This window comes from Dasypus novemcinctus, chromosome 25 (genome assembly GCF_030445035.2).
Source record: "Dasypus novemcinctus isolate mDasNov1 chromosome 25, mDasNov1.1.hap2, whole genome shotgun sequence".
Classification (NCBI taxonomy): Eukaryota; Metazoa; Chordata; class Mammalia; order Cingulata; family Dasypodidae; genus Dasypus; species Dasypus novemcinctus.
The window spans coordinates 57,579,112-57,587,046 of NC_080697.1; positions in this window are offsets into that span (position 1 = coordinate 57,579,112).

Genomic DNA, 7,935 nt, shown 5'->3' on the forward strand with positions numbered 1-7,935 from the left:
ACCATTTCCTGCAGGCTCATGGAGGTGAAATGAATCCAAATGAGCTGGACCCCACCGGGATGCTGATCGAGGCCCCGGGGCCTGTCTTCTTACAAGGACCGCGGCTGGGCCGGCGGCAGAGCTCGACACCCCCTGCACAGCTCGACCCCCCCTCACAGCTCGACCCCTCCTGCACCTGCCCTGCTGCAGGGCGGGCCCTGGCCCGTGCAGGCTGAGCACGAGGGCCTAGAGGGGGCCGCAGGTAGCAGAAGAGCCGTGGGCCGTGAGGGCTCGTGGGTTCCAGCCGGCTCTCCCATTTAGTTTGCCGTGTGACCTTGGGTAAGTCCACAGTTCCACTGAATGCCTCCACCCAGAAGTGTCCAAGACCAGCTGGGCTCTGCCTCCATAGAAAGCCGTGCCTGCGCTCGCTCCTTCCTTGCTGTCCTTGGCTCCCAGATCTGCTTTCCACTGGGACCTTGCCCTGCCCTGCCCCTGCTCTGGGGCACACGGTCAGGGGCCCCTGGGAAGAGGGGGTCTGGGGCGTAGGAGTGGGCAGGCCTCTTCTCTTGGGGGCATGGTACTCAGAGGATGAGCCCCTGCTGACCCAAGGGGGGGCCAGGGGAGCTCAGGCATGTGGTCTGGGGTCTCGGCCAGCTGGAGGGAGTCGGAGGGAACCGGCTCTCGTGGGGGCCCTGTTTCCTATTTTGCAAATATTTATATTTTTCCTATAGATCCTTTTTTCTGAGATAAGTGTAAATATCCTCACTGTACCTCTCAGAGACTCAGTTTCCTCTCCTGAGGTTACACCACAAGCAAATAGGAATGAGAGAGGCAGTGTCTCTATAAACCAGCTCGGGTGTCAGCTTGACTCTTGAGATTTATTTTATTTATTTATTTCTCTCCCTGTCCCGCCCCGTTGTCTCCTCTCTGTGTCCATTCACGGTGTGTCCTGTGTCCACTTCTGTCCTTATCAACGGCACCCGGAATCTGTGTCTCTTTTTGTTGCGTCATCTTGCTGTGTCAGCTCTCTGTGTGTGCGCCACCACTCCTGCACAGCCTGCTCTTTGTTCGCCCTGGGGTGGCTCTCCTTATGGGGCACACTCCTTGCGGGTGGGGCTCCCCTACATGGGGGACACCCATGCGTGGCACGGCACTCCTTGCGCACATCAGCACTGCGCGTGGGCCAGCTCACTGCACGGGTCAGGAGGCCCTGGGTTTGAACCCCTGGACCTCCCATGTGGTAGGCAGATGTCCTATCAGCTGAGCCAAATCCACTTCCCATTTACTCTTTTCTTTTTAGGTATTGGGGGTGGGGAATTGAACCCAGGGCCTCATTTGTGGGAAGCTGGCACTCAACCACTGAGCCACATCAGCTTCCCTGAGTTGGTTTTTTCATTTGTTTTACTTGTCGTTTGGTTTAGGTTTTGTGTTTCTTTTAGGAAGCACCGGGAACCGAACCCTGGACCTTCCCATGTGGGAAGCAGGCACCCAACCGCTTGAGCCACATCGGCTCCCAACACACTCTTACACCTTCCCTGACCCTCTTCCCGGCACAGCAGAATTCCTTGCTCTGTGTCCCCTCGGGTCTTTTGGTGAATCACAATATGATTTGTCACCTTACGGCCATCGTGTATTCCATGCTCTTTCTCCTATGAGATTTTGATTCCTCAAGGCCAGGTCTGGGGCTTACTGATTTTCATGCCTTTAGTGAGCAGCAAAGAGGGACGAAGGTGAAATGAAATGAATACGTTCATCACGCCTCGCACGCAGGCCTTCTCCAGGGCCCTGCGCCTGTGGTGCCTCCTGGTGCTCTCTCTTGCACCCTTTGTGCCAAGCACCTTACATGTATTCATCTCCATTAACCCGTGGAGCAGTATGATTATGCCCATAGTACAGATGGAAACCGAAGCCCCAGAGACGAGAAGGCACTTACCCAAAGTCACACAGCACCTAAGGGAGGAAGTTCTGTTCAGCTCTGCCAGGGAATCAACAAGGTTCTTTTAGTGCCCATCTGAGGATGACGAGCATCGCCTGAGGCCACGGAGCAAGTTAAAGGTGCGCCGAGACGAGTTCCCAGTTCAGCCCACTCTCCCCTTTACCACATCCCCCCTACCCTATCAAATAGAAGCGCAGTATTCATTCGCAGGGCCACTTCTGGCTCTCAGGAGAAGATCATGAGTGAGGAACTGCTTTTCATATTGTTCAACTTGATCTGCACAACAGCCAGTGAGGTGTTTATCATTATTCACATTTTAGAGAAGAGGGAACTCAAACCTACCCAATTTAAGTAACTGCCCCAAAGCACAGAGCTGGGGAAGCGGCAGAAAGGAGCTGGAATCGGCCCTTTCTTTGCCTGTCCAGTTAGTGAATGTGAGGAAGCTGTAGCGCTCGCTCCCCAAGGGGCTTGGAGGGAAACTCTCCCACTGTGCGCTGGTGGAACCCCCGATCACCATTAGGGTTTAATGTCCGTTGCCCTTTGGGGTGAATATATGAAGAGTTCAGGATTTCTGCCAAGACACGCTTTTTCCTAGATTGGGGCGAGGTAGCCATTCTGCAGCTACAACTCCTGGGAAATTACCTCTACCATTTTACGTGCTTCCCCCCAAAACTAAAAGGCTGCAGTGAACGCCTGCCCTGTCTCTGAAGACAGGAGGCAGGCAGGAGTCCTTGGAGATGACTCAGATGGGGAGAGTTGCCCCAGCTGGGTCTGGGGGTGTCGGGAGAGACACACATTCAGATGCCTCGGTTCTCCTGTTCCGCATCAGCAGGCGCAGGCTTCGCCCCTGCCGCCGAGTGTCCAGGGAGACTTGACCTGTGGCTGTGTTTCTCTTCCCGAAAACCCGGGAGGCGCGTGGAGACACAGGAACCCTGGTCAAGGGCTGAGGCCACTGTCGAGGCCCTGAGGACAGCTGCTCCTGTCTGGAAGTCCCTGGGCGTGCGTGTCCTGGGCGCACACAGGCGGGAAGGAAGAAGGCTCCTGAGGGACCTCTGCTCACCCTGCGAGGCAGGGCTCCAGCAGACCTGACCAGGGTGTGCCTCCCTGTGCAGACATCAGCTTGACGTAGCAAGGGGCCCTGGCCTACGGGCCTTCCTCGGTGGGTGTCCGCTTCCCAGCAGGCATCGAATACAGCACAGGAAGTGACAGGTGAGCATCGTGCGCTCCGGTGACCGGGGAAGGCTGGAGGAGCAGAGCCAAGCCGAGGCCGTGGCTCAGCAACAGGCTTTGGTCGGAGCACTGGATGGAGAAGCCAGAACCGAAGCCAGGGGGCCCACGGCGGCACAGACAGGACCTCGGGGTCACCCCGATATTGGCTTGGCACAGCCCCCTCCCCCCTGCAACCAGAGTGGCTTTCCTGAAGTACTAATCTGATCGTGCCATCGACTGTTTAAGACTTTTCAAAGGCTGCTCATCGCTCCCATGGTCAGCAACAAACTACGTGCTGTGGCCACTAAGACACGGCGGGCCCCTGACAAACCCCAGCCTCGAGTTGCTCTCGCGAAGTCCCGACCCGCTCGCGCTATTTTAAACCCCTGAACTCGCTGGGACTTTGGTTCCAGGGGTTTTGTACGTTGTCTCCTTCGCCTAGGGCGCTGCTCACCCCTTTGGCTCACTTGTCCTTTTACATCTTAGCTTCGGCGGCACTTTCATGGAAGCTGGACGCTGACGCGGAATCCTCCTGTGTGTCACTGTGGCCTGCCCACACGTGGGCTGGGACCCTGCCCCTGCCTGGCTCCTCGTCCAGACATTCACCAGGCTCCTTGATAGCTCAGAGGCTATGTCCTGTGCCCATTTCTTCTTGAACATGTAGTACCATGTCTGTTTCATATTTCTGGGAAGAAGGAAGAAAGGGGATGTAGCAGTTTGAGATGGTTATGAATTCCAAAGATAGATATTGGATTATGTTTGTAAACGAGTCTGTACCTGAGCATAATTAAATTATGATTAGGGCTTTACTTAGGCCACATAAGTAGGGCGTTGAGTCCTTTGCCCTTGGTGGGTTGGGACTCACAGATAAAAGACATGGCCAAGGACAGAGTTGGGGTTTTTTAATGTTGGAGTTTTGATGTTGGAGTTTGGTGCTGAAGCCTTAAGCTGGAGCCCTGGGATGTAAGCTCACAGGGGAAAGAGAAGCCCCAGGAAGAAAGGAACCCTGAGCCCAGGAAGAAGCAAGACCCCAGGAAGGGAGGAACCCCAGGAAGCCTGAACCCTCAGAGACTTTGGAGCCATTTTGCTCCAACATGTGGAAATAAACTTTGGTGAGGGAAGTAACTTATGCTTAATGGCCTGGTATCTGTGAACTCCTACCCCAAATAAATCCCCTTTAAAAAACCAACCAGGCTTCTGGTACTTTGCATCAGCACCCCTTTGCCTGACTAACAGGGGGAAGGAAGGCAGGAAGGCAGGAGAGAAGGAAGGCAGATGGAGGTTGAGAGTGAGCTCTGTGGCTGGCATCTGGGAGGGTGACTTAGACCAGGCCCCTGCCAGGGATCCTCAAACCCTCCCTTCCTGAGTCACAGTTGGCTCAGGGCTTGGAGCAGAGGAGGGGGCGCCTGTGAATGGGCATCAGCTATGCAGCTGGGTAGAGGGCAGCAAGTGGGAAGAAGGAATAGCCAACAACAAGACTCTCAGACTCTTGAAAAGGAGGCAGGATGTGGGTAGGTGCCTGGAAGCAGGAGAAATTGCCAGAGCTGAGGACATCCTGAAGTAAGTCTCTCTACCATCCTTCTTTCCCTAATGAGGGATTATCTCTCTACCCCATTCCTTCATAAGACTCACAAATGTCCTCACTCCACATGAGCACAGGACACCAGATGCCAGTGTGACTGGGAGAAAACGTGGTGGGGCAAGTCCAGGCACTGAGGATGCAAATTAGCACCCGCCCTGAGGACACACGGAGCAGGGGCCTGGTTCTTTCCCAGCAGATGGAAGCCACTGAATGAGCCAGGCTGGAGTTTCCTGGAATTCACATGCACTCAATCGGCTGGTGGGCAAGAGTCATGATGACTCACAACTGAATGTTCAGGTATAATGTTGTAATGTTTGACAGGTGTGGTGCATGTCACAGGTGAGCTCAAACAAAGGAACTAAACATGCTTTACAGCTCATGTCACTGTTGTTGCCCTGTTGATGTATGGTGACTCTCTGAGGTGCATAGACAGCCTGGGAATCTGGCTACCAGGTGAGGCTTACCTGTTAAAGCCAGGTGAGAGCCCTTCACCATTCAGGAGTCATCTTCCTCTAAGCCTATGGCTCTCAATCCCTTCCGGTGGCAGACTCATCTTGGCAGCTTTTTAAAAACACATATTATACAGAGGACCACCTGGAGAAATTCTGATTTGGTTGTGCAGGCGGGTCCCTGGGTCCTTTTGCCACAATACCCACGTGGAACTATCCTGGATCCAAGGAGAGAGCCCTGCCTCTGAGCTGTGTACTCAGGAGCCCTCCAGCCTGCACGCTTCCCCAGCCCTGCCGCTCCGCAGTGGGCCCTGGCCTTTCATCACCTCCATGCAGCAGGTGATGTTCCCTCCCCACCAGCACCCAGAGAGGAGGGGAGTGGCGCACGCTGAACTTGCCCCACCACATAGTCCCTTCAGCCTCCCAAGCACTCCCGCCGCAGACCTTACATGTCCTGACAAATGCTCTACTGAAACTCCACGGTTTATCATGGAAGGGCAAACATTTGAAGTCTGGCACATTTGTGCTTTCCCAGATTCCAAAAGTCCCTTTGAGAAAGATGGTCTTTTCCCATTGGGTTCTTTCCAGTTCCAGCCTCCATCTCTTCTTCCAGGTTGCCTCCTCCCCACCGCCACTCTTGGAAGCCCACTGCTGCCTGCATGAGGGATTCCCCGCTGTTGACCCCCCCACTTCTCATTCACTTAACCAAGGGTGAGACTCAGGCTGAAGCAGCCAGAAGAGCAGCCGGAGGACTCTCAGGGGCTCTGGTGATACCCAAGGGCCTGAGGGCCACCCAGCAGGGAGGGACTGAGCTGCTCCCAGGTGCCCATGACTGGAATGTGCCTAGAAATTCTCATGCCTGTTCACCAAGGAGTGCAGACAAGCTGACGTTTTAGGTGTTGAACCTTTTAGATCCAGCATCTCAATGGGACAGGCGTGAGGTTTTGAGAACCGTACCCTCTTAATCCATATCAGGGAAGGAAATCTTTCCTTAATTACTAAGAGGTCTCTCACTTCTCAGAGTTAGAAACTCTTTGCTCAGCAAGTCGCCCTTGGTTTTTGTCATGCTCCCAATCAGTGCCTGCTGGGACCGTTAAGGAGCTCTGTCCCCTCTCTTTGTGCCCCAGGAGTGTCAAAGCCAGATCCTCCTAGCTAGAGTCCAGGAAGAGAAGGAGGGTGAGCAGAGGAGCTTGGAACATTGAAAGAATAACAAAATGTAGGGTAGGAAAATAAACTGTCCTTCTTGCATTTATTTGACTAAATAGTCTATGAATGTAACATTTAAACAATAAAGACAAAAAAAAAAAAGTAAAAACAGACCCATTTAAACATGCAAAGCCCAAAGGATGGAGAGGAGTCAGTAATGGCCTCTATGTCCGCACCTCCGTGCCAGGCGAGTCGAGCTGGAGAAGAGTGGTAGAGGGAGAAATGGATTTTGTTCTCCCATGACCTTCTAGACAAAAAATGGATGAAGATATATCCAATATCTTTGGGAGAAAAACTGAAATGCATTTTTGTCTTGCTGTTGTATAGGATGGCATGAGGTACTCATTGCTTGACATGAAAAGTGCCAAGTTTTGAGGATGATATACTCTGGGATCTGAACTTCTGAGTGAGAATAAAGAGTATGCTGATTTTATGAAAATTATCAAATAGATTTCTTTCTGAGCATAAGATGATGTGTACACCTTACAGTCAAAGAGGAGAAATCAGGTTTCTCATTGTTTACAAATAAAAATCAAATTGGGCACAAAACTATTTCTAGAAGAGGAGATGGAAGAACGGAGTGAAAGAAATGAATCAGAGCTTCTTGAATGTTTACTATTCTTAAGTGTAAAATAGCCATTTGTTTTCTTAAATTTTTCTGCTGTGCAAAGTGAATTTCTTTTCCCAAGATTTGTCCTAAATAGATGCACTGTGTCAAACTTAAAGAACATAAAGTGCCACATAGCCTCTATTTGCAGCTTTGCTTGCCTTTTCAAAGAACACAGTATCCACAGTCAGGAGAAGCATCTTGATATGCTTTCCACTGGTTGGAAAACCAGGGGCCAAACTCAGAGGACAAATGTAGGGCCGAGGGATGAGAGCGTGCAGGTGCTGAACCACCGGCTCTGGAGTGTCCTGACTCCAGCTCCTACCCGGCGGGCCGTGGGGTCTCTGAGCCCCTGCACTTCTAATGCAAAGCCCTCCCTGGCCAGACAGCCCATGTAATGGGGGTCATCACCTGCCATGTCAACCAGGTTGCTCTTCCAAGAGGCATGCCTGGGAGACAGCCGCCAATCAAGGGCTCATTCAGCCCACCTCAGGCCCATCTGGAGAAGGAGATTTTGTTTTCGTTTTTCTTTTGTGGTGAAGAATCAATCCACTCAATAAGTCTTCAACTATAATGTCAGAAAATATTATAACAATGGAGAAGCTCCCCAGTAGGCTGAAAAAGAAATTGAAGTTTGATAATGACCATAGCTTTTTATAAATCAGGTACATGACATAACATGAAGCCGCTTGAGCTTCTATGATATGTGAAGGGAAATTATCAGTATTTTTTGTTGCTTATTTTACATTAGGTCAAAGGATTGCTAATGATTCTGAAAATAAGGTGTCATTTCTCAGGATACCATATTGTAAAGATAAAGTAGTCCACCCTTCTTATAGCCTACCTTTAATCTTGACAATCTCAAATTTCAAGGAAAAAAATAACACTAGATTTAATGAAATCAGAATAAATGAGAAGCAAAAGTCTAGTGCCATTTTGAGTATTTCTGAGAATTTTAGATAATATA